At 42.5% G+C, this 24,525-nt stretch overlaps 1 protein-coding gene, 1 long non-coding RNA gene and 1 other non-coding gene across 4 annotated transcripts in view; 1 reads left to right on the top strand and 2 right to left on the bottom strand.

The window, feature by feature from the left end:
• The window catches only part of RDX (radixin), an 85,096-nt gene extending 79,323 nt beyond the window's left edge, over positions 1 to 5,773 (bottom strand). The window contains exon 1 of one of the 2 annotated variants that reach the window (XM_045077544.1): positions 5,521 to 5,773. The gene's annotated coding sequence lies outside the window, so the exon portion shown is untranslated. The remainder of the gene's footprint in view (positions 1 to 5,520) is intronic. The other variant, XM_045077543.1, reaches the window with a different exon arrangement.
• Positions 5,774 to 14,012: 8,239 nt separating this feature from the next.
• LOC123391333 lies at positions 14,013 to 14,145 on the top strand. The gene has a single exon (XR_006605978.1). It is a non-coding gene; the product is annotated as a small nucleolar RNA SNORA52 (small nucleolar RNA).
• Positions 14,146 to 18,983: 4,838 nt separating this feature from the next.
• The window catches only part of LOC101680342, a 57,410-nt gene continuing 51,868 nt past the window's right edge, over positions 18,984 to 24,525 (bottom strand). The window contains exon 3 of the long non-coding RNA XR_006605966.1: positions 18,984 to 19,022. This is a non-coding gene — a long non-coding RNA (uncharacterized LOC101680342). The remainder of the gene's footprint in view (positions 19,023 to 24,525) is intronic.

Here is a 24,525-nt window from a genome sequence, read left to right on the forward strand (position 1 = left end):
TTACTCCCCAAATACAGAGAGTATTTGGCACAGAAGTATATATGTACCTTTGTTATCTTAAAGTCTGCAAACTTTTTCCCTAAAGGGCCAGGTAAAGGGGCACTTGGGTGGCTCAGTCTCATAAGCATCTGCCTTCAGCTCAGCTGATGATCTCAGTTCTGGAATCAAGCCCTGCATCAGGCTCCTTGCTCAACAGGGAACCTGCTTCTCCCTCTCCCTCTGCTGCTCCCCCTGCTGGTGCTCTCTCTCTCTGCTCTCTCAAATAAATAAATAAAAATCTTTTTTAAAAGGGACGGGCAAGTAAACTTCTTAGGTTTTCCAAGGCCATATGGTCTCTATTGCAATGACTCTGGGGTTGTAGCATGAAAGCAGCCATAGATAATATGTAAACAAATGTACTACCGTGTTCAAATAAATTTTTATTTTTAAAAATGGAATAGGCTGCATTTGGCTAACAGGCCACAGTTTGTCAACCCCTGCCTTCTAAGTATTTTAGCAGAAATCAATGCTTTTCATTTCTTAATTTAAATAAATGTAGTACCCAAGAAGATAGGAACTGACATATTCATGCCAGATTATGTATAACAGATCAGTACTGGATGTGACTTTGGGTGGGGAGAAAGAAAGAATTCAAAACACTTGGTATATGAATAAGGAAAACAATCTAGTAAGAGGAGAATCATAAGAAAGGGCAATCCCAAGGGGCTCCTGGGTGGCTCAGTGGGTTAAAGCTTCTGCCTTCAGCTCAGGTCATGATCTCAGAGTCCTGGAATCGAGCTGCGAACCTGGACGCCCCTGCGGGGGGCCCTGCATAGCAGGGGCCACAGGGGTACACAGGCCCCTCCACAAGTAGCGGGTGAGCCGTGGGAGCCTGTGTGTCAAGGCCGTGGATGGGGGCAGGCAGGGCACGAGCCGATCCTGGAGGCCAGTGGGCGCCCTCACATGTTGGTGCTCATTCGGGACTGGCTGGCTGGGTCCTCTCTGCTCAGCGGGGAGCCTGCTTCCTCCTCTCTCTCTGCCTGCCTCTCTGCCTACTTGTGATCTCTCTGTCAAACAAATAAATAAAATCTTTAAAAAAAAAAAAAAAAAAAAAAAAGAAAAGAAAAAAGGGCAATCCCACTACCCTTACCAGTGACTAGCTAGGTATGGAATAATATATCCCAATCCCAGCCTATGCAACTAAGAAGACATCTGTTGGGGGGCTTCTGGAAAGGGGAGTCCTTCTCATTCCTCTGAGCACTGCAGTATGGATGGCATGCGAGTGCTGCTGAGCCAGATTGTAACAAGACGAAACAGTCTTACTATAAAGGTTAAGGGGGAACACCACAGAGCAGAGAACTGTAAAGAGGAGTCCTTGATGTCACTGAGCTATTCTTGAACCTCCAGACTTCATTATATAAGATCAGACATTTCCTCAGTATTTAAGCCAGGTTGAGAATTTTCTATTATTGAGGCCAAAGTATCTTACGTGACAGAAGTCCTTGAAAAAAGATTGCTCACTTCACAGTTTCATTGCAGCTAGTCTTATTTAACTTCAATTTTCCACAAATTAAAGAAAAATTTAAGGTCCCAAAAGCCCATAGAGACTACCTACAACTCAGAAAAAACTATCTGTTACACTTACTGATACTAAAATTTTGTAACTTTACAAATTCTATAATCATGGGGGGAAAACAAAACAGTGTGCTGCTACCTCCTTCTTTGATACTGTACCTAAGACACTCCTTCAACAAGGTTTCTTTCCTCTGAATCAGTGGTTGGCAAACTTTTTCTGTAAAGGGCCAGAGAATGAAAACTTTAGGTTTTGCAAAATATATGGCCTCTGATGTTACAGCTCACAAAAGCAGTCATATATAGTATGTAACCAAATGGGATTTCTATGTTCCAATAAAACTTCATTTACAAAATCAGGAAAGCAGGCCATATCTGGCCTGCCAACTAGTTCGTTGACCTCTCCTCTAAATGACTAAAGCAAAGACAGTATCTTTCTCAAACAAATCAACTTGACTAAAACTCAAAAACAGTTTACTTCAAATGTATATAAATTAGGTAGAAAAGTAACCCAGCATGTCTTGAGCATTCTACTCAAATATATTAGAGTGCTTGATGTTAAAAAAAAAAAAAGTCATTACCTTACTTTAAATATAACATCCGCAAAATGCAATTTAGAATTGTTATAGAGTAATACATATTATAACAGAAAAACAATACAAAAAATGCATATGCACATTTATAACATCTACCTATTGAATAAAACTAAGTATTTTAAATTAGTAAATCTGCAAGTATTTCTACACTGGTTATTCAAAGAAAAAAACTATACAACTTGTAACCTGACCGAACCCTTCTTTTCCAGGAAGCTGAAGCTAGAATTCAGTATTAAATGCAATGAGGAAAGAAGTAAATCCTATGGACTATTTTTCCTTTCCAATCAGTTCCTAATATAAAGACACGTATTTTCAAAGGACACCACTTTCCACTACCAATCATATGCCATACTCTAGGGAGAAAACAAAAATTGAATTTCACCTTCAATCATTAAGCAAGAAAATTTGCACAAACACGTAAACACACTGAGATTATAGGAAATCACACTGTGTGATTTCATATAGGAAATCCCATTGTGTGATTTCATTCAACTGATAAGAATCTGAGAAACATTAACGTTTAACACAGTAATAAACAAATACCCTTTCAAAGTCTGTTACAAAATAACCTTGTTTTTATAGACTTTAAAAATCACAAATACGAGATAAAGTATAGGTTAAAGTATAGGTTCATCCTTGCATAAGTATTGTCATTTTCCGTACAGAAGGAAGTGCTAATATCAATTATCACTTACGAAAAACATGATGAAACAGGTGGGGGGGGGGGTAGTTCTGGGGAGTAAGAGATTTTATTTTCCCTTTACACCTTTCTAGATTTTTAACGTTTGTCATAAAGTGTATTACTTTTATAGTCTTTAAAAATGGTTTAATATTTATGTTCAACAGAAATTAAAATAAAGAAATATACCAAGAACTAAATAAGTAAGAAAAGCAGGAGTCTGTGAAAGAGGCTAAAAACTAAGGAACTCTCTGGTCAGACTGGACACTTCGATCATGGAAGAGGTGAGCTTCACTGATTGCAAAAATAAGGGACCATCTGGAAGAACCTCAGCCATGAGTAACAACACTGCAAGGCTTAAAATAACCTTGTAAGAGGGGAGTCCACAGCAACTTAACCCAGGTCCCCTGAGTCCATCACCCCATGGGTACCATCGGGGTAGTTACCAATAGCTTTTGGTCTGCTGGAGGCGCAACCTTTCGAAGACAGGGTGCCTTCCTTGAGTTCCCAGATTCACAGAAGTAGAATAAAATTATGTTAGTTTTACCCTATCAGGTATGCTCCACTGGCACAGCTCAGTCTCTCAGTCTTCGCAATCTTCACAGGACACATTTTTTTTAGGCTTTGGTCTTTGGGAAACATTGGTTAAAATTTGCCATTTTTAAATGGCCTAAGTTAAAATGCATTAAATTAAAAATGGATGAAAAAACAAGATTCCCACCGTCACTCCACATTGGAGACTCTAATTAGACTCTACACAAATTATATTAAAAGATCAAGAACTGAAATTAAAATAAAAATATATAAAGACTTCATTTCAACAAAATGCCAAAGATAAAAATGAATAAAATCCAATTCTGCTCTTCCTAATGGTAAAGCAATCAACAAGAAACAACCCTTGCTCCCCTCCCTGAGACTACTGACAGGGAGAGAAGAGCCAAGTCTGTCATCTCTTACCACCAGGAAAAAGAATAATCAGTTTAAGTTCCAGTTAAGCAATGACAAAGTCTAAAAACAAAAGACAGACTCAACATACTTTACTCACATCAAAATTAATTATCTTTTTCTACAAATATTTCTGAGTCTCTCCTACACAATCTTCCATGTGTAGGGCTACAGGCAGGAACAAAACAATGTATAATCCACAAGAATTTAACATTTCTAAATGTCATAATCAAATTTTGCCTCATTGAAATAAAACTGTAAAGAACTGCAATGCGTATCTATTCATTCCTTAATAATAATATATCAACTGCTTGTTAAATTCCATCCTACATAAAAAAGTGATTAAGCAAAGAAATAAAGTCAGGACAATCCTTTTTTAAAGCATTATTATTAACTTCAAAAGGAGTGTTCTACCCTTTGTCATTTGCCACATTTTTATCCTATTAGTCTCCGAAAGATAAAACACACCGGAGTTCTGAAATTTTTTTTTTTTAAAAAGTGCAATCCTGAATAGTAATCTCTTCTCAAATCTAATAATGCTGTTTTGAGGAATGGATTAGGCCATTATTTATTTACCCAGCCAAATGAACGGGGCAATTGTTTATTCAGAGCTCCGTCTGAAATATAAAAGAGTATTTAGTGTTCTAAAAAATGTATGCTTCCGAAACAATAGATTGCAATGTGGATGTCCAAGTACTCCTGTATCAAATAAACCCTGATTATCGTCGACTTTTACATTTGCATCATGCCAGCCTTAGGGCCACAGGACTGATTAAAACGTCCTCTACACATTCTCAACTCTATTTTTAAATTTATCTCTGGTGAAACTGACTTCACATTCCCAATCTCATTAATCACCACCACTCCTTGGGGTGGGGGGTGGGGGGGTAACCAAATGCTGGGAAGGGCTGAAGAATCCTGCCGTACCTGTACGGGAAGCGAGGCGCCTCACTGAACGGACAGAACCCAGCGCCCCTCTTTCGGAGGGAGCCCGGAAATGAAGTTGAGAAGCCGTCCCGGGAGGGGGGGACCGTGAGGTCCTCAACTTGGGTGGTGGGGTCTGAGACCCCAGGCCGGGCTGCCCGCAGGGCCGGGCAAAGTTGGGCGGCTCCGAGGCCGCCGCAGCCCCAGCAGCAGCAGCAGCACGTAGAGCGAGCGGGCCGGCCGGGAGCCGCGGGCCTGCGGGTGCGGGTGCCGGGAGCCGCTCCGCGCCCCAAACCCCGGAATGCAACATCCCTCTTGCCACTAGGGAGAACGCACGCTCTCTAGTAATTCAACACCCTTACTTTCAAACTGGAGGCCGGGGGGGGGGCGGTGGGTTGGGGAAGAAGTTCTAATAAATCCCCCCACACAGACTGCAAAACGTAATTCTACCCGCGCGGGCTGGATTTTCAGAGTCCCCTAAAGGCACCGGCCAGGCCGCGCTGGGGCCGCGCCCAGGCGGCGGGAAGCCGCGGCTTCCGCGGGGCTGGGGGGTCCAGGGCCCACCCCGAGGGCGGCCCGCGCGCCCGAGCGGAGCAGAAACGCGCGGCGCCCCGCCGCTCTCGCCTGCCCCGAGGTTCGGCCGGGCCCGCCGGGCCGTTAGAGCGGCGGCGCCGCGGCCCGCGGGGCGCGAACAGAGAGACGCGCGAGGCCCTCGCGGCGCGGCCGCCGGACAGCGCGGGCCCCGCAACTTCTCGCCGCCACCTCAGCGTCTCCGGCGCCGCCTGGGGAACAGGGGTGGGGGAAGGGAGGGCGCCGGCGGCTTACCCTGAGAGCGAGCTGCTCCTTCCCGCCCCGAGCGCGGCTGGGGCGCTGCGCGGCGGCGCCGGGCGTCGCGGCGGCGGCAGGAGGGACAGGCGGCGGTGGGAAGCGCTGGGCCGCCGGAGACGAGAGGCGCCGCCACCGCCGCAGACAGCTCCGCAATATGGCCGCCCGGCGGCTCCTCGGGGGGAAAGGCGGGGCTGCCCCGCGCCCCCCGCCTCCCCCTGCCGGCCGGCCGGCCTCGCGCCGCGGCCTGAGCGCCAACGCCGCCGCCGCCGCCGCCGTGAGGGCCGCCCGCGCCCCGCCCCCCGCGCTCGCTCCGGACCGCCGCACGCCGCGTCGCCGGGGGTCGTGGAGCGGGGTGGGGACGCGCGAGGGTGGGCCTCCTACAGGGAGCGCGGCGGGAAGACCTTCCTGGCGGGACTGGGCTGCAGGGACGCGGGCTGTGAGGGCGCCCGCCGCACCCCACCCCCCCCCCCCCGCCAGTGGAAACTTGAAACTCCCTCTGGTGCCAGAAAACTCGCCCAGGGCGTTTCCATCGCCCCCGAGGAGGGACTCCTCTTCCCGGAGGGGATCCTGAACCGATCGGGTATGACTTGGCCGCTCAGCTGGAGAATCCGGGACCAGGAGACGGAAACCGACCTATCTTAGAGAAATTTGTGTCTAATGATTGTAGCAGTTTTTACCCAACTAGGAAAACTTGCTTTTTCGGATAACTCCACCAAAACCTCGATGGTAATGTCCCCAGTCGCGAGTGCAGATTTTTATCCTTTAGACAAGGATATTTGATCATTTTTTATTACCACCGACATTTTTGGGGGGGAGTTGACCAAGAAGGAAAAACTGGAACTGAGGCCCCCCAAAAGCAGCCAAACCTAAATTATCCTAGAATTAGAGGTTAGACAGTTGGTCCTCGCCTAACCCCAGGCCGCTCTCTTTAGTCAGTGGCTGGGACTAGACAGACTTTTCCTAGTCTCTGTTCTCCCATCCTCTCCGTGTCTTCTGGGATTCAAAGAGCAACACCTGCTAGGAGTAAACATGAACGGTAGTGCACAAAACCAGATCGGTCCAGCTTGCCCCGTTTGCAGTCTTTCTGTAGTTTACCTTTTATGAACAAACTTGAGATTCAAATAAAATCTCAAGAGTGTACTTAACTTTTATAGAACAAATAATTCCTATCCTTCCTGCGTTAGCATTTGTCTTCCCTGAGAGGGTAGCGTTTCCAGAAACTCTTTCACTTAGGTTCACTAAGCTCCATCCCAGCTTCAGTGAGTCTCCCCCATTGCCCTCTGCGACCTATCTGAACAATTAAAAACCCTTTGAGTTAAAGGTCTTTAGATGGTAAATTCCTCAAGGATGGGAACCAGGTGTGTGCTTTTTCTTAACTAAAAGATTACTCCCTGACTTTATCCCCAGGGTGCAAGGATCAGGCAGGTAATTGTTCAACCTTCCACAATCAAGTTGCATGAGTAAAGATAGTCAAAGTATTAGGTAAATTCCTGGAGAGTACACTAATCAAGCAAAAGTATGCAACATACACACTTTTACATACTTTTGCAATAAAAACAAAGGATTCCCTATCGTTTGTCACATGCTAGGCACTAGAGCAACAGGCTTTTCACATGAGCATCTCTTTTGATAATTACAACAACCCTGTGTTTGGGGTCAATATTAGCATTGACCCCTTTTTTTTTAAAAATCATCGAATAAAGAGCCTCAAAGGAGTTAAGTAATCTGTAACACAGCCAGGAAGTGGCAGAGCAATGACCAGACCTAGTTATATTTGACTCCAGAGCCTTGATTTTATCCTAAACTCTACAAACAGACCAGAAAATGTGACATTTCAGTTGGCTATCATATTAGTAAATATTTAAGTAAAAGATAACATTCAAGGGTGGTGAGATAAAAAGGGTACTCTCAGACATTGTGAGTGGGAGTGTAAACTGAAACAACCTATTTAGAAAGCAATTTGGCACAGTGATTCAACCTATAAAAATGTGCATCCTCTTGTAACCCATAATCCCATATCTGGAATTCTTCCTGAATGAAGTCATCCGAAATAGAGCAAAAGCTTTATTCATAAACTGTAGATCACAATAGTATTTATAAGATGCAAAAATTAAACACAGAAACGAAGTCTCTTTTTGTTTGTTTGTTTGTTTGTTTTGGAAACGAAGTATCTTAAAGGTAGCCATATATGCTCTGTAACATTTTGGGTGAGGACTTTAAATGTTTATGTGATGTGTATCACATGGGTACTTTTTGTAGTATTAGAGGGAGGAAACAAGTTACAAAACTATCCATGCATTATGATCACATATATGTTTAAAAGAAACAACGAAGAGGGGTCTGGGTGGCTCACTTAGTTGGGTGTCCAACTCTTGTTTTAGGCTCAGGTCATGATCTCAGGGTTTTTAGGCTCTGTGCTCAGTGGGGAGTCTGCCTGAGACTCTGTCTCTGCCTCCGTCCTTGCCTCTCTCCCCATGCCCCGTGCCCACACACTCTCTCAAAACAAAAACAAAACAGCATGAAGTGTTAGGAAAACGAAAAAGATTGAAACCCAGGGTTGGCTGCACAGTTTTCTATGGATTTTTTTTCCTTTATTCTATTCTTCAGGGTTTTTTTTTTCTTACTTTTACAGTATAAAAAAATTATTTAAGTTTAGTTTTACTATAGTGTGGATCATCAATGACACAAAAGCAGCATAGCCACTGTTTCCTAAGTGTGAGGTTATTCTGTGAAAAACTAATGAACTGAACTGGCAGAACTTTATAGTCAGGGGTCAGTGTAACTGTCATCTATACACATCATTGTTTTCTTTTGTTCCTTACATCAAATATATGCATCTTTAATGAAATATGAGTGACTTAATTGAAAATTTTCTTTCTCAGTTTTATCCCAACATTTCAGATTTCAAGGGGGAAGGTTCACATATTTGCTGAAACTACATTCATTCAGAAAAACAATCTGATGATATTATGAGTAGTTACAAAAAAATTCATATAACCCCTACCTAATATGCATGAAAAAGACAGACCAGGGGCACCTGGGTGGTGCGTTCAATTCTTGGTTTCAGCTCAGGTCATGATCTCAGAGTCCTGAGAGCACCCCTCTCTCAAATAAATAAATCTTAAAAAAAAAAAAAAAAAAGACCAAAAGCAATCTATTTCAATCTATTACTAACTCTTCTATGCTACAATCTGATTGCACTCCACCATAACATACTAATTCTGGATTCTAGAAGTCCAATGATAGTTACAAAGCATTTATCTCACTAGCACATATAAAATTCCTTCTTGAAGAAAACTCCTTTTTGCAAGTGTGGTTTGTAAATGGAAGGTTTTCCCATCTAGAATAAACATTGAGTTCCATGCCGCTTGGTAGTTTGAGTAAGACTAGTCTCCGGCCCTCTGGATTCTGTAATGAGAAAGGCAAACAAACAGTTGCGCCATATGAACTGTAATAAAGATAGACCCATCGCATCAAGTGAGACAAAAAAGAAGGGTGGTTCACTTTGCCTGGAGAAGAGAAAGTCCTTCAGAGGAAGGGCAGGGTGGGGTGTAGGGGGTGGGGGGTGGGGGGGTGGTTTGAACCCGTGAGTAGAGGGATCCCTAAGGGGGAAGAGGGGAAAAAGCAATCAACTCTGAAGACTGCATAGCAAGATAGGGTTGATATTGAGATAAGGATGTTTATGACCAGAAAGGTAAGTTGAGATTTGCTTGTGAAGATCAGAATTTGCCCTTCATCCTTAAGGAAGTAGGAATCCATATAAGGTAGTCAGAAGGGGAATAATGGGTTCCCCTTTGTGTTAGTAAAGTAACAGGCAGCCACGTGGATGACTTGGAAGAGTGGTTCTGTGTCTCAGTGATCGGTAAGATCGTCCGGGACACCTTAGTTTTGCTGTAAAAGTCCAGGCCAGAGAGGACTCTCTGCCTACTTGTGATCTCCGTCTGTCAAATAAATAAATAAAATCTTTTAAAAAAATTTTTTGGAGATAGGCTTCAAGAAGTAAGAGAAAAGAATATGTGAAAATGATGTCAGGGTTTCCAATGGGTACCATTAAGATAAATAGGAAGTATAAAAAAGTAGAAGGGAGCAGTGAAGATAATTAGGCAAGTTACAGAAATGCTGATTTGAAGTCTCTATGGGTAATCTAGGAGCAAGCATATATTCAGTAACTGGAAATCAGAGCTATAGCGAATGAGACATCCAATAAATTCTCACTGAATAAATGAACATCAGTAACATCTTTAAAACAGGCCTTTTATTTCTAGCTGCATCTTCAGAAAATACAGTTTTGTTCAAATCAAGGATTTAAATATTAAATATTAGATATTAAGTTAATCTAAGCATCATTATATACTGATGTATTTTTCCATTAAAAATTTATTCACTATTTTTTAAAAGCTATAAAGATGTAAAATCACAAAATAGACTTTTCTATTATGAACTGTGGTATTTCATACCCGATTCCACTATCCTGCATATTTAAGTACATATTCACAGTGTGCTCTCCAGTATAATGGCCCTCAGTAAAAAGAGACAAAGTAAATAAAACTGTCTTATCATCTGCTTTGTATGCCTAGTAGGCCATACAAATTTAATTGCTGATATAAGCTATAAAATTTCAGTACAGTCAACAGAGGTTTGATGGGTAACGTACCGAAAGGAAGACTAGGGAAACCGCAGGTCTGCTCCTGCCTTTATTCTCTATCAAAGATCAAATTACGTAAGTACATAATTCATAATGTGTTTGCAGATATGAGCATATTACTCTTCAACGATGACAAGGTAAAAGTTGTTACTTAATCCTTTCTGCTTGTATAACAGAAAAGCCAGTTAGTTTGTGATAAAAGGCAATAGAATTTCAGAGGTAAGCAACAAGAGTGGAGAGTCTAAATGAGGGAGTTCCTAACCTTGGCTTTAGTCCCAATTCCTACAAACAAGTTGCTAAATGACCTTGGAAGATGCGATGAGCTAGTCTGTAACTTACTTGCAGAGAGTGTTAAAGGAGAATGTGACCCCTGTTGTAGGAGAATGTTGACCCTCTTGCCTAGAGCTTGTCTGAAGGCCTCAGGGATTTTCAGGACCAGAAGAAGATCTCAAAGAGCATTGACTCCCCTCTCCAATATTATTGGGAAATGGCCACCCCATCAAAAGTGGTTTCCACCCACTAACTGTGTGAGAGCTCTAGGAAAAAAAAAAAAAAAAACAATTTTTAAAAAAATTTCTATCAACTCCCAGTTTTCTCTACTATTAAATGGGGAGCTGGATTAGACTGACCATCTGTATACTTTCTTCAAGCTCTAAAATTCTTCAACTCTGATTCAGATTCTGACTCACCCGTAAAATATTTGGTTCTCATATATAACAAGTAATTTCTAGAATTTATTATGTATCTAATGACCTATACAGAAAGTAATTGTGTACAGAGAATCACTTCATAGTGTTTCATAATACTTGACCCAAATATCCATTTGTTAATGACTCAGTAAGCTTTGTCCTTCTCTCATGACAGAGATATAAGTATTTTTTTTTAAAGATTTTATTTATTTGACTGAGATTACAAGCAGGCAGAGAGGCAGGCACAGAGAGAGGAGGAAGCAGGCTCCCCGCTGAGCAGAGGAGCCCTATGCAGGGCTTGATCCCAGGACCCTGAGATCATGTCCCGAGCCAAAAGCAGAGGCTCAACCCACTGAGCCACCCAGGTGCCCCAACATATAAGTAAATAAGTGAATAAATATTCACCCTTTAGAACTTTAGCACTGAATATTCTAGACAGCTGTTTTCTAGTTTGTAACCCTTTAGTTGTATTTTAATTTAGTTAAATGTAATACCACAGTTATTATTTATTATTGGAGGAAAGGTGTCCGGCCCTCATGAAGGGTCTTGTGTAGGAGACTTAAAGCTCTTCTGTGGTGGTTCTCACATACATCCGTGGGCTCCCTGATACCCCTCCCTGCAGAGGTGGGACCTGGTTCCCCTCTTCCACGAGTGTGGGCTAGATGGTGACTTGCTTCTAACAAACAGAAAAGTAGAATGATGGTATGTGACCCCTGAAACAAGATCCTAAAAGGCACTGCAGCTTCCTCATTGGCTCTCTCTGGGATCCCCTGCTTTGGGGCAAACCAGAGGCCCCATCACCAGGAAGCTCAAGCAGTTTCTGGAGATGATCCATGGTAGGAACTGGAGGCCTCCTGCCGGGAGCCAGTGTGGACCTGAGGCCTTCCTCGAACAGCCGCGTGAGTAAGCCACTGTGGAACCCGATGACTCTTCCAGCCCCGGCAAACGGTCAGGCGACTGCAGCCCCTGCCAAGAACCTGAATGCCACTCCTTGAAAGACCCCCCACGCCAGAACCACCCAGCTCAGCAGCTCCGGACTCCCTGACCCACAGCAATCATGAGGTAATGTTGTTTTAAGTCACTAAGGCTTGGGCACTATTTTTATGTAACGACAGATAACTAAAGCATTGATCTATGAGGATTTCCACTCAAATTGGGGCATCTTTAGTTTCAAAAAGTGATTGAATTCTGGAATACAGTCAAATAGTTTTGAATCTGGACAGGACATCAAAGAAGAGTCTGCCCCTCACTTCGCAGAAGCAGAAATGAGGATCTGCAGAGTTTGTGGGCTCACAGTCTGGGAGCTTCCATTATTCCGTCTTGACAAGAAATACAGGAGCCCTCCTTAACACTGCCCTCTCCTTCACCTCCTTCATGCCCAACCTATTCCTTAATCCTACGGCTCTTACCTCCTCTTGCCTGTCTCATCTTTCCCATCTCTACCACCTCCAACCAGATCACACGATGGTTCTCTCCTGGACCAGCAATAGGCTGGCAACTGGTCTTCTCATGTCAGCTCACGTGCCCCCAAGAATTATTTCCCAATATTGAACCCAGCATTAATGCGCTGAAACGTAGTTATGACTATCTCACATCGGCTTCCCATTTCCTCTCCCCAGACCCATTGGTTGACCTCCTAACATTGGTCATTGGTTTGCGTTTATTCTCCAAGCTCAAGCCATTCTGACCATGCATAATTCCTAGAATATGCCAGTCCTCTCTCAGGGCCACTAGGAGTTTGCATATACAGCTCCCTCTGCCCCACTGATCTAGTTGACACCGGATAATCCTTCAGCTCTCAATCCCAGTCAAGCCTGCACGGGCCACCTGCCACCCTGGCACAACCTTCATGTGACTTGTCTTTGTAGGACTTCATAACAGTTGTATTGTTAATTCACGGATTTTTAAAAAGTTGATGTCTGTCCTATTAGACCACCAGTCTATAAATGTGGATACAATGTCAATTTCTTTTCACTCTTGTGTCTTAGCACTTAGCACGATGCATTATATGATATTCAATAAATATTTGCTGAATGAATGAAATGACCCAAGAAGTTAGTGTGAGACTAAAATCTAGATTTCCTGACTCCAAATCTCATGTTAATTACAATCTGCTGCTCTCAATTTGGTGTACTCAAGTCTGAGTCCCAACACAATGCATTTATTAAGTGCAGAGAAAATCACTCATACTTTTTGAATATTGCTTTTGGCAACACCAATGGTTTATAATGTCTAGGTATGGTTACTGTAGTAAAATAATGAAGTCCTCGCACGGGTTTGTTTACTTTGGGACTTGGCCACTTATTTCCTGAAATACATCTGTGATCGTTAATTTTATTTGTCAATTTGACTGGTTTAAGGGGTACCCAGATAACTGGTTAAAAATATTTCGGGGGGTGGGCACCTGGGTGGCTCAGTGGGTTGAGCCTCTGCCTCTGGCTCAGGTCATGATCCCAGGGGCTAGGATTGAGTCCCGCATCGGGTTCTCTGCTCAGTGGGAAGCCTGCTTCTCCTTATCTCTCTCTGTCTGTCTTTCTACCTACTTGTGATCTCTCTCTCTGTCAAATAAATAAATAAAACCTTTAAAAAAAAATATTTCGAGGGGCATGTCTGTGAAGGTGTTTCTGGAAGAGGTTAACATTTGGCTCCAGGTACTGAGGGAAGAGAGCTGCCTCCACCAGTGTAGGCGGGTCTCACACAATCTCTTGGGGGTCCAAATGGAACAAAAGGTGAAGGAAAGGCTAATTCTCTTTCTTGTTGAGTTGGAACATCCATCTTCTCTTCTTGCACTCTTCTTGAGTTCTTGGTTCCCAGGCCGCCAGACTCCAGGACTTACGCCAGCAGCCCCTTTGTTCAGGCTTGGACTGGGAGACAGACCACTGTACTCCGAGTCTCAGGCCTTCAGACGCAGACTAAAGGATACCACTGGCTCCCCTCGCTCTCCAGCTGGCAGACCCCAGATCATGGGACTTCTTGGCCTCCATAACTGCCTGAGCCAATTCCTATAATACATCTTCTCATATATTTCTCTATTGGTTCTGTTTTTCTCTGGAGAGCCTCAAAGCATACAACCCGCCATTACTCAAAACAGTTCAAAAGCAACTTTAACTATAAATTGCTTTTACACAACATGAGAATTAATGACTTAGTCACTGCGGTCCGTCCTCATCCCTGCCAGGCAGCCTGTGGCCTGCCAGTTTCATTCATGGACAGAGCATTCTAGAAGCCTCACCCAGAGGCATGAGCAAGACTTCAGTGGGCTCATGCTGGGGGAGCTTCTATATACTTCAGGAAAAGAAAAGAAAAAAAATAAGTTAGTAATTGAATGTATGAATACTTTTCTCATCAAGAAGATAATAACATCTATGTAATGATGACAGAAAAGCTGGAGATGGTCTGAATCAGAATTGGCTGTTCCCAGGAAATCCTTTGCTGTTACTGATAACTACGGGTGATGAAAGGGGGGAAGAGGACAAACTGTAGGCCCTTTGCAAATCTGCTTGGGTCCTGGATTTAGTCCACTTATTAGTCTTGGGAATATTTTCCAAATCACTGGGCTGTGCCTCTGTTCCTGTCCTCAAAACTCCTTCTTTGGGCACAATGCTCTGACTTGAAAAGAGGGTGACCAGGTGGCCCTGATGCATGTGGTGGTGACAATCCACTGCTCTGACCTCCTCTCAGTTCTCCGTGAGTCGGTGCTTCCAGGTGCATTGCTAGATGCTATGGACAATTCTTCAGGGGGAAAAAACCCAAAAGAACAATTTTCCCAACTAGTGAAGGACCTTTTGGTCCAAAGGTATGCTATCAGCTTCTTTGGAATTTGAAAGGTGTTTTTCTTTTTTTTCCTGTGGCCATAACTGAAGGGTGGCTCTGTGCTGAGGCCAGCCTGCAGAAGCTCATGAAAACACAATGGACCCCATCCATGGTACTCTGCAGCCAACCGAGCTCTGTAAACATGTTTCCATTCGAACATATATGGAGTCGCAACTTGAGATGACAAAAATGTGTAACTTTTTGATGGATTGAAATTCATTCATTCATTTATTTTACTGCCAATCACTGCCCCAACATTCATAGAGCATTGACTATGTTGTAGGCTCAGTTCTAAGTTCCAGGAATACAAGATTAGCAAGGCTATTCCTCCCCCCACAAAACTCAGTCTACTGGGAAGCACAACGTCACAAACAAAACATTACAAAATCATTCCACAAGTGTTCTAACCAAGCCTTCTCCCCGAGATCCAGGCTCGTCTGTTCATTTCTTGTTTCCATCTCTCCTTGGTGCCCAGGGATAACTCACATTCAACATGCCCAGGGTGGAACCCATCATCTTCTCTACCTTCTCTGCTAAGCCTCATCCTCCCCCCTTCCTTCTCCTTCTCTTCCTTCGTGTGTGTTCCCTCTCAATTTGTGAAGCCATCTCCTAGCCAGACCTCCATCCTAGAAACCTGAGAATAATTCTGAACCCCTTCAGCCTCTGCTTCCGTCAGTCATAAAGTCCTGTGAATATCATCTCTTAAGGAGTCTTACAGCCCACCCCCTCCTCCCTAACTTGGCTACTGTCTTAGCCAGGATGCTGGTAAACTTCTCAACTGGAATCCCAGGCCAGTGCTCTGACCCTCTCAGACATTTCCTTCACAGAGCGTGGTTGCCTGGGTTTTCTATTTGGAGAGCTCAGCACAGAGCCTGACCCACAGTAAATACTACTGCGACTAATACCAAACATTAACATAGATGAGAAGCGGGACGCCTGGGTGGCTCAGTGGGTTAAGCTGCTGCCTTCAGCTCAGGTCGTGATCTCAGGGTTCTGGGATGGAGCCCTGCATCAGGCTCTCTGCTCAGCAGGGAGCCTGCTTCCTCCTCTCTCTCTGCCTGCCTCTCTGCCTGCTTGTGATCTCTGTCTGTCAAATAAATAAATAAAATCTTAAAAAAAAAAAAAAACCACATAGATGAGAAGCACTGACAGGTCAGCTTTCTGGATGGAGAGTGTTTTGTTTGCTTTTTGCTAGTCTGGAATGTCAGTATTCTGTTATCTCAAAGGTGACCAAGTCACTGGGCATCTGGCTCGCATACCCTCAATTTAGAAGAGATGATAGAATGTGATGTTGGTAAAAACACTGACGTCTGGATCCAGTGCCGCTGTTCCATGCTTCTGAACTCACACATGATGATGTTTTTTCTCCCTTTCCCTTCATTTCATTCGTATGGAAGGCCTATTTTCTAGTTGAATAGTTAGGATTCAGCTTAGCAGAGAGTGACAGAAAACCCCACATAATAGTCTTCTAAAAAGATAGAAACTTTTCTTTCTCAAAATCATATCCAGATAGTCAGTCTAGACCTGGTGTGCTGCCTGCCCATTCCGCAGTGACCCCAGCTCCTGTTGTCTTTGCGCTCCGCCGTCCTCAACATACGGCTTCTACTTCATGGCCAGAAGGGCTGCCCTAGCTCCAGCCATCATGCTCACATCAAAACCAGGAGGGGAAAAAAAAAGAGAAAAGCCTATCTATTCTTAGGGGTGCCTGGGTGGCTCATTGGTTAGATGTCTGTCTTCTGCTCAGGTCATGATCTCAGGGTCCTGGGATTGAGCCCTGCCTTGGGCTCCACACTCAGCAGGGTCTGCTTCTCCCTCTGGTCCTCCCCCCTGCTCATGCTCTGAGAAAGAAAAGGGCATGTCCATTCTTTTAAGGACCCTTTCCACAACAGGGAAACCTGAGCAAGGGGAGTCAGCCCGCAAATGGCACAGGTCCTGAGGGGCGTGACCATCACATGGCATCTGCGTGAAGTCAGAAGACGGGCAGAGCTGGTACACTCCAGCAGCAGCTGGGCCCAGACAAGAGGCCAAAGTCTGAGACAGAGGAGGCTGAAAGATCTCAAGCATCGCCTAAGAGATGTTTGATGCAAAAAACATCTAGCAGTCTCCACCACACTCCACTGAGTTTGGATGACCCTCTCCCCGACAAAGCCAGTGTGGCCCTGGGTACTCAGCGCCTAATCCCGAGATACTCGCACAACTATGTCAGTAGAAGCAACGACGGCATTGAGCAAACACCTGCTCCAGGCCAGGGGATCCGCGAAGAGCTTCAGAGGCCCAGTCACTGGATCCTCCCAACAAATGTGGCTAGAAGGTTGTACTTCTCCTTCTCCTTCCTCTTCTACCTCTGCTCCTTTTTCTCCTTCTTCTTTTATGTTTTTATTTTATGTAATCCAGGAGATCGGGATTTCCCCTCAGGAAACCACCCGGGCCTTACGTGCTGCTGTGCCGCAGGGCATGATAATGAGAAAGTTGCCAAATCAGTGTGGGATTTTAAAAAGATTCTTTGGGGAAAGTAAACTTCATGATCTTTTTTTTTTTTTTTTTTTTTATTTGACAGAGAACACAAGTAGGCAGAAAGGCAGGCAGAGAGAGAGAGAGAAGCAGGCTCTGCACTGAGCAGAGAGCCCAATGCGGGGCTCCATCCCAGGGTCCTGGGATCATGACCTGGGCCGAAGGCAGAGGCTTTAACCCGCTGAGCCACCCAGGCACCCCTAAATAAAAATCAACTTCATGATCTTAAAGAACGTGTCAGTATCTGATGATTTTTTTCTTCTCCGCTGTTGAGTGCCACCCCTCGTTCCTGCCTGGGAACGTGCAGTGCCTTCGGTGGCCAGCTTCTCCTGCATGTGCAGATGGCTGGGGACAGGTCTCCTTGCCAAGCCAGTTCCCTTTTTCATCCTTTTCTCCCAGAGGATCCAGGTGGGACCCTGGCTTTCTTCTAGCATCGCCCTGCACTCCCCAGTTGAGCTTTCTTCTCTTTTCAGCCCTGAACGCAGTGTCATTGTTTCTCCCGCCTTCTTCCTCTCTGCGCCAGAAAACGACTCCAAGTGTTTCTGAGGAATTTTACAGCTTTCAAAAGAAGAAAAGCATATACGGGGCTGAAATAACATCACAGAGAAATTTCAAACTTAGAAGCAGCCTTAAGAGTGTGACCGTTCCACCACTTACTCATTTTTCCTGGGAAAATGCAAATGTAACTAGGTCAGACTGTCTAAGGTTCCTTCTTTCTCTGGTCCATCATTTTGGTAAAAACTGGATCCAGACAACCCGGCTGACCTCTCATCTCCTCGCAGGGCTGGCACCTCTGAGACCCGCTTCCTTTGATGCAGAAGGCATCGTTCTCCCCACTGCCCCCAGTCTCCTCCAGATGCCTGCGTGGGGAAAAGTACGGACACGGACGGATACTGACGTAGAGACCTGAGGAAGCCTCAAGTCAGATTTATTTAAATTACAAAGAAAACTCAAGATTGCTCCTCTTTACTGTCCTCAAGCCATTCTTCATGCCCAAGGTCATGTCAGGTGGTTCTGACAGTAACTTCCCCGTCCAAGTGTCTTTCCTGGGTCGCGGTTTTACTCTCCACCTGTTTTTTTGACTCAGAAGCTAACAGCCACCTCCACCTGCAAACATCCAGGCACCGGCTGGAACAGATGTGCACGTAGCCTCTCCCTACCACTTGTCATCATCTCAACACAGTTTGATAACATCCTGCAATATCTAGTGAATATGCATTATTGATCTTTAAATCACCTTTAATCACAGCCTCTGGACAGGCTCCTGTAGGCCTCATTCACAGCACACTGAACCCCTCGTTGGCTTCAAACAGTACAACTTTTTGTCTGCTTCTTTATCACTTTTCTTCTTGAATATACCCACTGAAAGCTGATTTAACATTGACCCCTAGATGTTGGCCCTGCCCGAATTATCTTGAGGGCCAAGGGCCCTACTGCCTCACAGGCTATCTGAGGCTAGACCACTCATTGGTGCTAGACCAGCAGGAGCACATCAGTCATTTGGTTAAAGGTCAGAATCATCAAAGAAAGACCAGAAGGCTCAGCATTCTGTAGAACTCACGAAAATAGAAAGACCCTAGCACTTAACCTGTGTCTTAGTTTTGTCTCTGATATAACACAATTAAAAAACAGGGAACCTATTTTTTAGATTTATCTAAATATAGATGTATCTAAAAATCTATTTACAGGGCACCTGGATGGCTCAGTTGGTTAAGTGTCTGCCTTCGGCTTGCGTTGTGATCCCAAGGTCCTGGAATCAAGTCCCATATCAGGCTTCCTGCTCAGTGGGGAGTCTGTTTTTCCCTCTCCCTCTGCTGCTCCCCTGCTTGTGCTCTCGCTCTCTGTCAAATAAATAAATAAAATATTAAAAAAAATATATCTATTTACAAGAGGGATCTAAACAGGCTGTAGATCCTAGAATAAGTCTTCGGTTTTAACTATTCAGTCTATAAAATTATACTTGATATTTGTAGCTAAGTAATTGTCACTTCTTACCAGGTAACAGTTTCTACTGGAGACCTATCATTAAGTGAAAAAGAAATAAGCCAAACACATTACATGAGAAAGAAAGAAGAATTCACCATTTCACAAACCGGGCCTTAAAAATCTTTTAAGGGTGCCTCGGTGGCTCAAACAATTGAGCCTCTGACTTTTGATATCAGCTCAGGTCTTGATCTCAGGGTCGTAAGTTTGATGCTGACTCCATGCTGTGTATGATGCCTACTTAAAAAAATAAATCTTACAAAATTTTTATGTGATCATGGATCAGAATCAGAGACTATTTAGAGCAGGTAATTTGTATATTAGCAAAAGAAAAATTGTGAGATTGACAAGCATTGTAATGCAATGTTAATGAATGTTAATTCCACTACTCATCTCATAAAAGTGATGCACTGGTTTTTACTTTTCTGAAAAGCTGACTCATATATTTTAAGAAGGATGTCATACGAAAATAATAAGTTCCTTCAAGGAATTTCCTTGTTTCCTTAACAATGAGAGGGGGAGAATGGTGTTAAAATATAAAAGCACTGTAAAATTCAACACCTTGGAGAATATAGTAAGATAAGCTCTCTCATATACTGTTATATATTTCCAGTGAAGATGAAGTTGGTACCATGTTGCTGAAAGCCAGTTGGACACCTTGTCAGGAGTCCTCAATATAGTCTTGCTCTTTAGTCATTAATCCATTTCTAAGAGCTTATACTGAAAAATAAGGAAATGGTTTAACACACACACACACACACACACACACACATACACACACAGATGTTTACACAGCCAAATACATACTACTGCAATCCTGGGGACAACATAAATGTCCCCAAACAAGGAAAGTTAAAGAAATTGTGGCATACCCATTACAATGTATTGTTTATTACAGAAGAGAAAAAAATTGCATTTTGACAATTACATGTAAAAATGTTTGTAATATAATGCTACATACAGAACATGACATGCAATATAATCCCAATTAAAAGAAATTATTATGTTTATATATATGCATGAAAAAGTCTGAAAACAAAAATAGCAGCTGTTACTCCAAAGTGGTAAGAGATATACGTAATACTTAAAAAATATTTTCCACATTTTCTGAAGTAACTTTTAATAAGAATCATTAAACCACATTTTGACACCTTAAATATCATTTTAACTTAACAATGTAACTATCATTTAAGTACTGAAAGCATAGAATTTTGAAATGTTGGGGGAAGCGATGCAAGTCTGGATTGCTAACATGGTTTTATTCATAAGCAAACTGGGCAGAATAAAAAGAACAGTGTTTAACAAAGCATTATTTTTTGTTTTATTGACACAATTTCCATGTGATAAACTGCATATGTATAAGATATAAAATGTGGGGACGCCTGAGTGGCTCAGTTGGTTAAGCAGCTGCCTTCGGCTCAGGTCATGATCCCAGCGTCCTGGGATCGAGTCCCACATCGGGCTCCTTGCTCCGCAGGGAGTCTGCTTCTCCCTCTCTGACTCTGCCTTCCACTCTGTCTGCCTGTGCTCGCTCTTGCTCTCTCTCTGAAAAATAAATAAATAAAATCTTAAAAAAAAAAAAAAAAAAAAAAAAAAAAAAAAAGATATAAAATGTGATGAGTTTTTTTTTTTTTTAAAGATTTTATTTATTTATTTGACAGAGAGAAATCACAAGTAGATGGAGAGGCAGGCAGAGAGAGAGGGAAGCAGGCTCCCTGCTGAGCAGAGAGCCCGATGCGGGACTCGATCCCAGGACCCTGAGATCATGACCTGAGCTGAAGGCAGCGGCTTAACCCACTGAGCCACCCAGGTGCCCCCAAAAAATGTGATGAGTTTTGACATATTTATACTCTCATGAAACCATCACCACAATGTGGATGAGGAATGTTTAACACTATCATCCCCAAATGTTTCTTTGTGCCTTTTCTCCCTTCCCCCAACTCACCTTCAGGCAATGACTGGAAATTTTGTTGCTGTATATTAGTTTGCATCTCCTAGAGTTTATGTAAACTTATGTAATTTATGTAAATGAACTCAGCAGAAATTTTTTTTTTTGGCCATGCTTTTTTCACCTTAGAATAATTACTTTGAGATTCATTCGTGCTGTTATGTATTTCCCATATGAACATATCACAATTTGTTTATCCATCCAATTTTGATGGACATTTGAGTTGCTTAAAGTTTTGGCTATTGTAGATAAAGCTGCCATGAACATTTGTACATAAATCTTTGTGTAGAACGTACTTTCGTTTCTCTTGAGTAGAGTGGTTGGGGCAGGAGTGGAAAGGTGGGGTCAAATTATAGGAACAACTAATGAAGAAACTGCCAAGTGGGTTTTCACAGTGGTTGGACCCCTTTGCACTTCCATGGCAGCATGTAAGAATTCTAGTTGCTTCCTATTCTCACTAACACTTGATATTGTCAGTCTTTTTATCTTTTTTTTTTCCCCAAGATTTTATTTATTTGACACAGAGAGAGAGCACAAGTAGGCAGAGTGGCAGGCAGAGGAAGAGGGCGATGCAGGCTCTCCACTGGGCAGGGAGTCCAATGCAGGGCTCCATCCCAGGACCCTGGGATGATGACCTGAGCTATTCAGACGCTTAAACGACTGAACCACGCAGGCACCCTGTCAGTCTTTTTAATTGTTGCCACTCTAGTGGTTGTGTAAGATATCTCATTACAATTTTAATTTGTATTTCTTTAATGGCTCACAATGACCTTTTCATGTGTGATCATATATCTTTTTTGCTTAAGTGTCTATTCAATTATTTTGCACATTTTAAAGATTTTTTAAAAAAATTTTATTTATTTGACAGAGAAAGACACAGCGAGTGAGGGAACACATGCAGAGGGAGTGGGAGAAGGAGAATCAGGCTTCCCGGTAAGCAGAGAAGCCCAATGTGGGGCTTGATCCCAGAACTCTGGGGTGAGGACCTGAGCCCAAGGCATCCACTTAATGACTGAGCCACCCAGGCACCCCTGTTTTGCACATTTTAAGTAAGGGTTCTCTTCTGACTAGTTAATAAGAGATATTTTGATATACTAGATAAGGTACTTTGTATGATAAAGATTTTCTGAGGATTTTCTTCCAGTTTGTGTCTTCTTGTTTCACTTTCAGGGCAGTCTTTTAAAGAGCAAAATCTTTTTATTTTGATGAAGTACAACTTACTAATTTGTTTTCTTTTTCACTTCATGCTTTTTGTATTGTTTTTAAGAGCTCTTCAACAAACCAAAGGTCATTAAGATCTTCTCCTATATTTTCTTCTAGAATTACTGTAAGATTAATTTTACACTTAGGTCTGTAATACAGTTCAAGTTAATTTTTGCCTAAGATGTGAAGTAGGTTTGAGGTTCATTTTTTTTTTAAAGATTTTATTTATTTATTTGACAGAGAGAAATCACAAGTAGACAGAGAGGCAGGCAGAGAGAGAGGGAAGCAGGCTCCCTGCTGAGCAGAGAGCCCCATGTGGGACTCGATCCCAGGACCCTGAGATCATGACCTGAGCCGAAGGCAGAGGCTTAACCCACTGAGCCACCCAGGCACCCCTGAGGTTCATTTTTGAGGGGTATGGTTATCCAATTATTCCAGTACTATTTATTAAGAAAAATTTTCCTTTCTTCACTGAATTATCTTGGCACTTTGTGGAAAACCAATTGCATCTATTTCTGGACACTCTCTTCTTAAATGTTTACTTTATGCCAATTCCACACAACTTTGATTACTGCAGATTTATAATAATTTTGAAACCAAATGGTGTATATCTATCAACTTTATTCCTTGTTTTGACTATCCCAGGTAGTTTGCATTTTTATATGAATTTTAGAATCAACTTATGAACTACTGCAGAAAAAAGGAATCTTGATTTTGATTGGGATTTCACCAAATTTAAAGATCAATTTCAGAAGACTTGATATTTTAACTTATTCTTCTATTTTATGAAAGCACTTCATGTCTCCAATAATTTAAGACCCCTCTAATTTATCTCAGCAACTTATTTATTTATTTATTTATTTGACACAGAGAAACAGATCACAACAGAGGCAGGAAGAGAAAGATGGGGAAGCAGGCTCCCTGCTGAGCAGAGAGTCCGATGCGGGGCTCGATCCCAGGACCCTGAGATCATGACCTGAGCCGAAGGCAGAGGCTTAACCCACTGAGCCACCCAGGCACCCCTCAGTAATGTTTTACGCTGTTTGACATATAGGTCTTAACCTGTCTGGTCAGATTTATCCCTAAATGTTTAATATTTTTGATGCTTTATTAAAGAAGGCATTGATTTTTTAAAAAATTTCAAGTTGAGATTGTTCTTCACTAGTATATAGAAATATACTTGACTTTTATATATTAATCTTGTATCTGTAACATTGCTACACTTAATTATTAATTTTAGCAACTTTTCTTGTCATTCCATAGGATTTTCTATAGGTAACCATATGTTGCCTGCGAATATAAATAGCCTTACTTCTTCTTTTTTGATCTTTTATTTATTTTTCCTGCTTTATTGCAAAGCTGAAGATCTCTAGTACTATCTTAAATAGAAGTACTCAGAATAGATATTGTCGTCTCATTCCCGGTGTTAGGGGAAAAGCACTCAGTCTTCACCATTAAATATGATGATGTTAGCTGTAGGTTGTCCTTTATGAGGTTGAAGGAATTCCTTTCTATTTGTATTTTGCTGAGAGTTTTGTTAGGAATGTTGGATTTTTAAACATTTTGAGCATTATTTAAAGTTTGAGCAATTAATGGGGCATCTGGCTGGTTCAGTTGGGGTCTTGAGTTCAAGCTCCCATTGGGCGTAGAGCCTACTTAAATAAATAAGCAAGTAAATAAACAAATAAAACAACTAAATAAACAAAGTTTGAGCAATTACTTTAATATAACCTTAAATTTTGTACCAAATACATATGAGTAAATCATGTCTTAATTTTTCTGCAAATATCTTTTTAAGATTCTATCAATTCATTTGTCGATACTAAACAAGCAGGGGGAGCAGCAGACAGAGAGAAAAGTAGGCTCCCCACTGAGCAAGGAAGTTGACGTGGGTCTTGATCTCAGAACTCTGCGATCATGACCTGAGCTGAAGGGCCAACGTTTCACTGACTGAAAATTTACCCTTTCCGTAAATTTTTCAATGGATTTATAGTATCTCCAACTAGTAAAAAATGAATATTCTACCTAGTATTAAAAAACAAATTCACAGCTCTATGGAAGCTTTAATAATAAATAGAATCTTAAGTGATTTGAGTTTGAGGATCATTTTCTCCCCCACAACAAACAAAATTTTAGCTTGGATATATTTTGACAAGAAGAGAAGTTAATTAGGCAGCAATTATTGCAATGTGCTAATAAATACAGATATT

The sequence above is a fragment of the Mustela putorius genome, unplaced genomic scaffold, assembly GCF_011764305.1.
Source record: "Mustela putorius furo isolate JIRA1106 unplaced genomic scaffold, ASM1176430v1.1 tig00000198_pilon_pilon_pilon, whole genome shotgun sequence".
Taxonomy (NCBI): domain Eukaryota; kingdom Metazoa; phylum Chordata; class Mammalia; order Carnivora; family Mustelidae; genus Mustela; species Mustela putorius.